Raw genomic sequence first — 8,739 nt, 5'->3', positions numbered from 1 at the left:
TGTGTGTGTGTGTGAGATCAGGGTGCATGCCTGTGTGTGTGTGTGTGTGTGATCATGGTGCATGCCGGTGTGTGTGTGAGCATGTATGTATGCCTGTGTGTGAACATGTGTGCATGCCTGTGTGTGTGAGCATGTGTGCATGTGTGTATCCAGGCACACACATGTGTTTAGTGCTTGGATCTGCCCTCGGGCTGCCCCAGGCCCAGCCAGCAGCCTCACACAACCAGCCCAGGCATGCTGATACCGGCTAGCACACAGGCGGTGACCCAGAACACCACAGCTCCAGCTCTGGGTAACTGGTTCCCAGAACCGCAGCATCTGAAAATCCACTGAGGGCAGCTGGTCCACATCCCACGCCACCTAAAGGTGGAACGAGGATGCTGGAGGGCAGGGAATGTGTCCAGCGTCTCAGTGCCCACCCGGAGCACAGTACTTAGGGTCTCTGAAGGCTGGAGCTTTGTTCAAGACTGTTCGGCTCAGTTAGGATTGAAATCCCCACCACAACCCCCACAAGGCCTCGTATGCCCCAAGTCAAGTGACCATTTGTCCAGGGCCATCACCACAGACACCCCAGGGGCTACCTGACAAAACCCACACTCCTCTTCCTGTGACCTTTTCTGTTAAAAGCACCTTGCCTTTCCTCCTCTGCCGTAATGCTTGGCACAGCACGTAAGTGTCCAGCACCCATCAGAGCCACCCTGCCTGGAGCTGTGACCCAGCTTCGCTACCCAACTGTGCAACCTTAGGTAATCCAGTGAACTCTCTGGGCCTCAGTTTCCCCCCCATAAAGTCATCACAATCACAACAGAAAGGACTGCATCAGCAAATACACAAAAAGTGCTTAGAACAGGCCGGGCGCATGGGGGCCCTGGGCGAATGCTAGATATTCTTATTAGAGAGAAAGGCAGGGCTAGGATCATTGTGCCCATTTTGTAGATGAGGAAGCTGAGGCCTGGAGAGATGATAGTGTCCTCTGAGTATCCCCATCAGGAGATGTCAGAAACAAGATGCTGACTGAGCTGCTCGGGCCCCTGTTCCCACCCTCCTGGGCACGCCCTGCAGGCCTCCAGCTCTGCCCCACCCTCCCTGCTGACTCTGCTCTTTCTGTTCCATCTACATACAGGCCAGGCCACGCCACCACAGATTGAGTCTGGGATCTTGCATCCACCTCTGGCCACCAGCCTAGGCCCAGCCAGGACCCAGGCAGACCTTAAGATCCCCACCTGGCCGGCGCAGCCCCTATCGCCCAGGGAGCAGGGGAGCCTGCACAGGCCGGCACAAGCCCCAGGCTTGGCTGCATGCTCCCTGCCCTTCTGATCCTGGCTGCTTTAGGCCCTCCACCGCCGGGCTCTCAGCATCAGCTGTTTGCTTCACAGATAAAAGCTAGTGATGCTTTTAGGTACATGAAAGCTGTGGTGGACAGGAACGTGTGGTTCAGAGAAAGAGGAGGAGAGTGCCGGTTTCCAAGAGCCTTGCCTGCAACATCCCCCACCCTGACTCCTCAGGGGCCTGAGCCGTGCAGCCTCCCCCACAGGGCCTTAGCTGCAGAGATTGGGGCGGGCGGCCAGAGGTGCAAGAGGAGAGGTTGCCAGCTGCCCTTTCCTTCCTCCCTCCCTCTGCGGGCTGGGAGCGGGTCTCACCTGCACACTCAGTAGGGCTCCCCTTCACAGAGCACCTGAGCACCCCTCTGGCCAGGTGCTGGGGACACAAATTTAAATAACACTCAGAGAATCAGCCTAGTTGGGGGAGTCAGACTTGTGGCTGGGAGAACAAAGATTCCCCCCAATCTCCCATGGGCAAGGGAAGAGCCACAGAGTGAGGGGAACAATGGCAGGGCCTGGGGGCCAGGCTGGCTGTGCACAGAGGCCCAGCCACAGGGGCTTCCCAGGCCCTGCTAAGGAGGGCGGGACTTTCCTGGGAGCCAGGGGAGCTGTGGAGGGAGCCTGGGCAGGGGTACAGGTGGTCAGAATGGCCCTCAGCCTGCAGGGAAAGAGCCTGGAGAGGCAGGCCTGGCAGTCCAGGAGGAGGCGGTGAGTGCACTGCAGACAGTAGCTGACACTGCCTGATCTGGGATAGGGGCTTTGGGGTGGAGGGGAGGTAGGTGGCAGGCACTTAGCGGGAGACTCACAGCATTGGGGATCAATTATATGTGGTCACAGAGAGAGTGGGGACCAGCAGGGGGTGCAGGGAGGCAGCAGAGGGAGTAGGGTGGGGCCAGCACACGGAGAGGACGCCAGCAGTCCCCAGCCTTCAGCCCTGACCAGGCCCATCGCTGATGCACACCTCTGAGTTCAGGAGCAGAAGGTTAGAGTAACCCAGACAGCTTGGGACAGCCCCACAGAGGCCTCACACACCCATGCCCTCCATGGAGCTGTCTTGACCCCAGTGACCAAAGAACAAGGCCTAGGGGAAATGGCGGGGGGCACCTGGGCAGGGGACTGAGTGGGCACAACTGGGTGGTCTTTGGAAGTGGCAGGATAGGCCCCAGATCGGGAGACTATCTGTCTTTACCCCAGTAACTCCTCCAGGGACACACACTGGGGCCCTTCCCCTTCAATGCCACCTTCCCTGACACCCGCCAGAGCCATCTGGGGAACACCAGCCCCTTCCCCACAGACCCTCCAGGAATTCGAATCAGGCCTGCCTGGGCACTCACCTCAGGACTTGACGCCCTCATTAATCAGATCGATTCCTCTGCTCTGTGGACGCAGACCAGCTGCCAACTCCTGCCCTGAGCATCCAGTCACTCTGGGGCCTGACCCTGTGCCCCTGTCTGGCCCTGGCCGGCCGGCGTGTGCCCCAGTGCAACTGATCAGTCTGCGAGGGCCCACCCTGGACCAGCCCAGACTCGGCCTTCTTCCTGGTAGCTGAAGAAGCTGCAGTTGCCACCCCAGGGCCCTTGGCCTCCCTTGCTCTGCTCCTCCCCCCGGCCTGGAGATGGACCTCCCCTCTGCCCAGTTCCAGGGTTGCTCTGGCCCTTCTCTGCCCCTATAACCTATGGCTCCCACGATACAGCCCCCTTCCTATCACACCGTGACCTGCAGTTTCCCCTCTGTGATGGAGAGTGCACGTCAGAGTGTCCTAGGCTGCAGGCACTATCATCAAAGACAGTAGAACTGGCCATGAGGCCCATGCGGTCCCTTTGCCCCAGCTGCTCCTGTGGCCACCAGCCTCCCCCCATACGCTCTCCCAGAATCCACCCATGCTCCTCCAAAGCTCTGTCTGCTCATTCATTAATTCACTCACTTGACCAGGTTTACTGAGCACCCACTGAGTACTCTGCATGATCCCTGCCTTCCTGGAACTGACATCCGAGTGGGAGAGACAATCGATAGTGAATGAATACACACAGAACTCATGCTGGGTGCTGGGCAAGAGCCATCAGCCCAGCATTTCAAGATCTCTGCCTTCTTGGGGCCACTTGAAAAGTTGTGGACAATGAGCTGAGAGCAGAGCATGCCCATCGCTTCTGTCCCACAGCACTGAACTGCAGTCCTGACACCTACAGGGTATACATTTCCTCTGCTACTGTAAGCAATGGGTCCCTGAGCAATGTTCCAGCCCAGCCTGGGTCCCGGAGCAGAGTGCCTAGCCAACCCCCAGAGAACATAGCAAGAGTTAAGCTGATGCTATTTTAAGCCACGGAGCTTTGAGGGTTGTTTGTTATGGCAGCATCACCTCGCCTATGCTGACAGACCCAAGGAGTGGTAAACATTAGGCTCCAGCTCTGGGAGAACTGGGAATGACTCTTATTTATCTCCACCTCAAGGCCCTGGATGTGTCAAGTTCACACTCATCACAGGCTGGTTTGGGCAGAATTGTATTGAATTAAATTCACACACATACATGCAATCCTCATCATCATGAGAGCTAACACTTACTGGGTGCTTATTATGTGCCAAGAACTGTCCTAAGTAGCTTCAGGCACCCTAACACCTTCAATCTTATAATAGCACTATGAGGTGGGCGTTCTTCTTCTCCCCATTTTTCTGAAACTGAGGTACAGAGATGTTAAGTCACTTGCCCAAGCTCACACAGCTAGTGAGTGGCTGAGCCAGGATTTGAACTCGGACTAGCTGCAGACTCCATGCTGCTAACTGTCAGGTAAAACCTGTCTCCTCTGTACACGGTGGGCCTACACATGCATATGCATTTACATACACACATGCAACATCTACACACATACACTGAGAATCTGAGGGTGACGCTGCAGCCTCTAGTGAGAAGGCCACCCCCATCTTGTGGGGCAGGATCCTCAGGGCAGCAGCCGGGAGACTAGCCCTGCTTCCTCTCCTTGCTGAGCCCCCGCCTCCACTCCTGGCTGTCAAATTAAGGGCTGAAGTGGCCCACTCGTCTCCAACACAAAAGATCGGGCAGGAGCCCTGGAAAGTTGTGTAAAATGGCTCTGCTTTGAGCAATAGCTAGTTTCTACACATAATTATTAATTTCATGCTTATTATATGCAAACCTGTCTCCCAGACGAGATGAAATTGATTTAATTAGAAATTCCATCATCAAGACTTTTGCATCTGAACTTTTAATTAGGATCACCAACCCCACACGAGGCTGCCAGAGAGTGATCTCGTGGCCCCTGACTTCTCTCCCGGAGGCCAGGGGTATGGCCAGGACTTGTGGACCACCACTGCCACCTGTGCCCTAGTGGCCAGGTCAGGGTCCCTCACTAGGATCCTTACCTGTCCTCCACCCCCACAGCATGGCCCTGAAGTCCCAAGGGTCCTCTTTTTTCTCTTGGCACCATGATGGGGAAATAGTTTGGGAAGAGTTTGCACCACCTTGCAGCCAGCGGGAAGGACGGGGGCATTTAAGGTGTGCAGGGGACAGGAGCAATAACAGGCCTCCCCGCTTCCTGCAAAATTCACACACCAGCCTTCCTTTGGGAGCCCCTGCCAGGTGCTAATAAAATGCCCTTTACGGCTCAGCTCAGAGCAGTCTGTCAGAATTACCCGCAACATTTGGCATTTTAACAAAGCATTTTCATGCTCAACACCTCTGATCTCATCTCCAACCACTCCCAGCTTGGCCTCACTGACTCAGCTCCAGTCACGCCAGCCCCCTTACTGTGCCTCGAACTCTCCAGGCACACTTAGCCTCAGGGCCTTTGCACTGGCTGTTCCGCTGCCTGAATGCTCTTCCCCCAGATATGCATGTGGCTCGCTCCCTCTCATCCCTCACTTCAAGACTTTGCTCAAATGTCTTCTTCTCAGGCAGGCCTTCCCTGACCAATCCCACCTCCCTCCCCTGCCCCCCACCTTCACCTCCTCTGCTTTGATTTTCTGCACAATGATCACCTACTAACACACTATATTTCCTTACTTAATTCATTTAGTATCCATCTCCCTCCAAAACATCAGCCTGGGGCTTCATGTTATTCCCTCACTGTGTCTTCAGACACCTGGCACAGGACAGGCGTTCATTGAACAAAGGGGACACCTCATTCCCTCTGCACAGCCAGCCCATGAGACAAGGATCTCAGTGCTGAAGTGCCTTCAGCCAGTGAGGAAGCCGAGGCCCAAAGCCTCAGGGCCTTGCCAAGGTCACAGAGCTGGTCAGCAGCTCCAATTCTCACATGGTCTGACGCTGCACCTGGGCAAGCCAGTGGCGTCACTCTGCAGTAAGCGGGCCACCCACGGCAGTGCCCAGCACACAGAAGGTGCTCTGAGGTCTCCTTCCTCCCTCCTGGGTTCAGGCAGGACCCTCCCTCTGGCATCCCTCACCTCCTGGGACCTGTCATACCGTGTCCCCCACTGACACCCCCAGAAGCAAATGCTGGGAAGCTGCCCCATGACACCTCTGTCTCCCCATCCCCGGGTTCTGCCCAGCCTCTTATCAGGAGAACAAGCAGACACTTGGATTAATTTCCAGGCCTGTTCAGAATTATGTTTTCCAGGAGAGAACCAGACAGACGCAGGCAACAGGCCTTTGAACAAATATTTCCCCAGAAAGCGCTTTATTCAGTCCCTTGTCTCACCCTTTTAAACATTGTATGTTTTCTTAGGAGCCCAGGAAAAAAGAGGGGCCCGATAAGGCATGGAAGCTGGAGAAGAATAGAGGGCATGGAGTGGAGAGCCTGGGCGGGGCTGACAAAGGAGGCGGCTGGATGCAGGCTCAGAGGCAGGGCCGCAGATAAGAGCGCCCGAGAGACAGCGAGAGAGCGGGCGGAGGCGGCGAACGAGGGAGAGCAAACGCGATCCTCAAATCAGCACTTGTCCTATTTCATAGGTGAAATGTAGATCAATAAATGACACTCACGTTTGCAGGTTTTACATGCTGACTCAGTAACCTTGTCAACAGTGATCTGTCGGGGGAGGCCAGGAGGAGCCCAGGTGGGCAGGGCAGAGGCCCATCGAGGAGCCCCAAGGGGCACAGCCATGCCCCCTTTTCCAAGGAGGGCTCAAAGTCCAACTTTCAGAGGTAAGAAGCTGCCTCGCTGGGTGACCTTGGGCAAGTCACCTCCTTTGTGAGCCTCAGTCTCCTCATCTGTCCACAGGCATCATGGTGAGAGACTGGCATGTGTCAGGCACTGCAAGGGTCCCGAGGGAGAACGGGTGTTACAGAAGCCTGGGGAGAGGGGAGGAATTGGCCCAGATGTTCGGATCCAGCCATGCACCTCTCTCACACACAGGAGGTGCGGCAGAGGCTCATGCACAGCCTCCCTTGGTAACCCTCACCACGGCCCCAAGGTAGGAAGCTGGAGCCCGATCCTCAGATGAGAAGCTGCCCCTCCGAAGCTGAGGAATGTGCCCGGGCTCACACACAGGCCCACCCAATGGCAAGCCGGGCTTCCTCTGTGCCACGGTGCTGTCTGTGGGCCAGAACACAGGCAATGCTGACCCTAGGTCACACCCAAATGTCCAAGGGGCAGGGAGAGCTGGGAGCAGCCCAGGGAGGCTGTGGGACCCAAAGGGGCCAGGCTGAGGGTGGGGCAGGGCGGGCTTCCCCAGGGCTGGGGACACGGAGCGGGCTGGGCCCGGGCCAGGCATCCTTGCCAGTGGGTGGGAGGCGGCAGCAGCACAAGGCTACTGGAGTGTTCGTGTCATCATAACAGGACTGTCGGCTAACGAGCACCTACTCTGTGCCAAGCACTTCATGTGGATTATTCACTTCTCCCTCACACAATAATCCCATGAAGCAAACACTACTTATTACCTTCATTTTTCAGATGAGGAAACGGAGGCCCAAGAATACATGGAAACAGGATGACACAGCAAGTGGCAGAATGAGATTTGAACCCAGGCTGTCTGGCCCCAGCCCCTGAGCACTCTCACCCCTGCTCCCTCCCCACCTGGCACACACTGCGTGTCCATTCCCAGCCTCCTGCACTTTGCCCACACCATCCCCGCACCCAGGAAGCAGCCCGGATGGGGAGCTGAGAGTCCCTGTTCCAGGTCTTTCCCCACCACATCCCTTGGGCGCCACTTCACATCTATGAGCCTCAGTTTCTGCATCTGTTCAATGGGGGCTTAATTAGATGACCACTGCTGCACTCATGGGTAAGGACAGAGGGGCCTCCACAAGGTGGGAGTAACAACATCCGAAAGCCCCTTCTCCAAAAGCCGACAATCCTCACATAGGCAGGGGCAGGTCTGGGAAAACCTCAGTGTGGCGCCTGGGGTGTCCGTAACTGCACCCCATGTCCTGATGACCGCATCACCAGGAGCACTGAGTGCCGGCAATGGGGCGTGGCTAGGCCGAGAAAATGAACCACGGTGTCTGCCCAGCGCGCTCTCGAGTCAAGTTAATGTGCAGTGCTGTGTGTAATATATTGCGCTATATTAATATAATATGATATAATGGGATGTATTACCATTATTGAACACATGAGCCGATAAAAGTCACATCACCATCTTTCCCCATAATTTATATCACAGCCAGGCCAGGGCCAGGCTGGCAGCCCCAGGCTGGCAGAGAGAAGGCCCTCCTGGGGCTCTGGGGGCTTCCACTGGGGAAAGGGAGCCTGACCCCTGGGAGGAGGCCAAAAACCAGCTCGGAAGCAAGATGCAGGCAAGGCTAGGTGACCGGCCAGGCTGGGGGTGCTGAGCTGCGGCTGGGGATGCTCAGTCCCTTCTCCCCAGTGCCAGTCCTCATTGCACTTGGCCCCACTGCAGTATTTGACCCGGGTAGTCCCTTCCTCGCTTGGTGGTCCCACTCCTGACACTCCTGGTCCCCTCCTTCCTCTCAGCTTCCTTTGCTTATCCTGCCTCTTGTCCCTGATCCGACCCTGGTGGCCCCCAGGGCTCAGCACTCCCTTCCCTCTGTCTGCCTCTCCACTCACTCACTGGGGCCTGGGATTGCCCTCTCAGGGGTTCACCAGATCTCACCACGGCAGGCGAGGAGACAGAGTATGCACCCCTGAACTCCAGGCTCCCATCCAGCTGCTGCTCCCCTGGGCTATCCAATGGGTGTCCCAAACTCAGCAGGTTCAAAGTCCTTCCCTGCCAGGTAACTGCTACTCTGCCTTCCAGCTGTGCAGGCCAGAGTGTTGACAAAGTCCTTGAGTCTTTTTCTCACACATCCCAAACCTGATTTATCAGCAAATATTGTTGGCTCTACTTGAAAAGAGATCCAAAATCCAACCACGACCCACCTCCTCCATCAGGACCGCCCAGGTCCACAGCTCCAGCACCTCTTGCTGGGCTATCACAACAGGGCCCTTAGCCTCCTGCTGGTCTCCTGCCTCCCACACTTGCCATTCCCACACACATGCACAGTGCACTCCCA

The 8,739-nt window shown here is 56.4% G+C and overlaps 1 protein-coding gene across 5 annotated transcripts in view; it reads right to left on the bottom strand.

Annotated features, from left to right (window-relative positions):
• Window positions 1-8,739, bottom strand: part of GRM4 (glutamate receptor, metabotropic 4) — a 135,059-nt gene that overhangs the window by 75,869 nt on the left and 50,451 nt on the right. Inside the window, exon 1 of one of the 5 annotated variants that reach the window (XM_011945440.1) lies at window positions 2,657-2,750. The exons of the other annotated variants lie outside the window; for them this stretch is intronic. The gene's annotated coding sequence lies outside the window, so the exon portion shown is untranslated. Of the gene's footprint in view, window positions 1-2,656; window positions 2,751-8,739 lie in introns of those variants that run through there. 5 annotated transcript variants of the gene reach the window in all.

This window comes from Colobus angolensis, unplaced genomic scaffold (assembly GCF_000951035.1).
Source record: "Colobus angolensis palliatus isolate OR3802 unplaced genomic scaffold, Cang.pa_1.0 Scaffold24, whole genome shotgun sequence".
Lineage (NCBI taxonomy): Eukaryota > Metazoa > Chordata > Mammalia > Primates > Cercopithecidae > Colobus > Colobus angolensis.
Note: the sequence above shows the minus strand (reverse complement) of the source record. Positions and strands in the feature narration are given on the sequence as shown.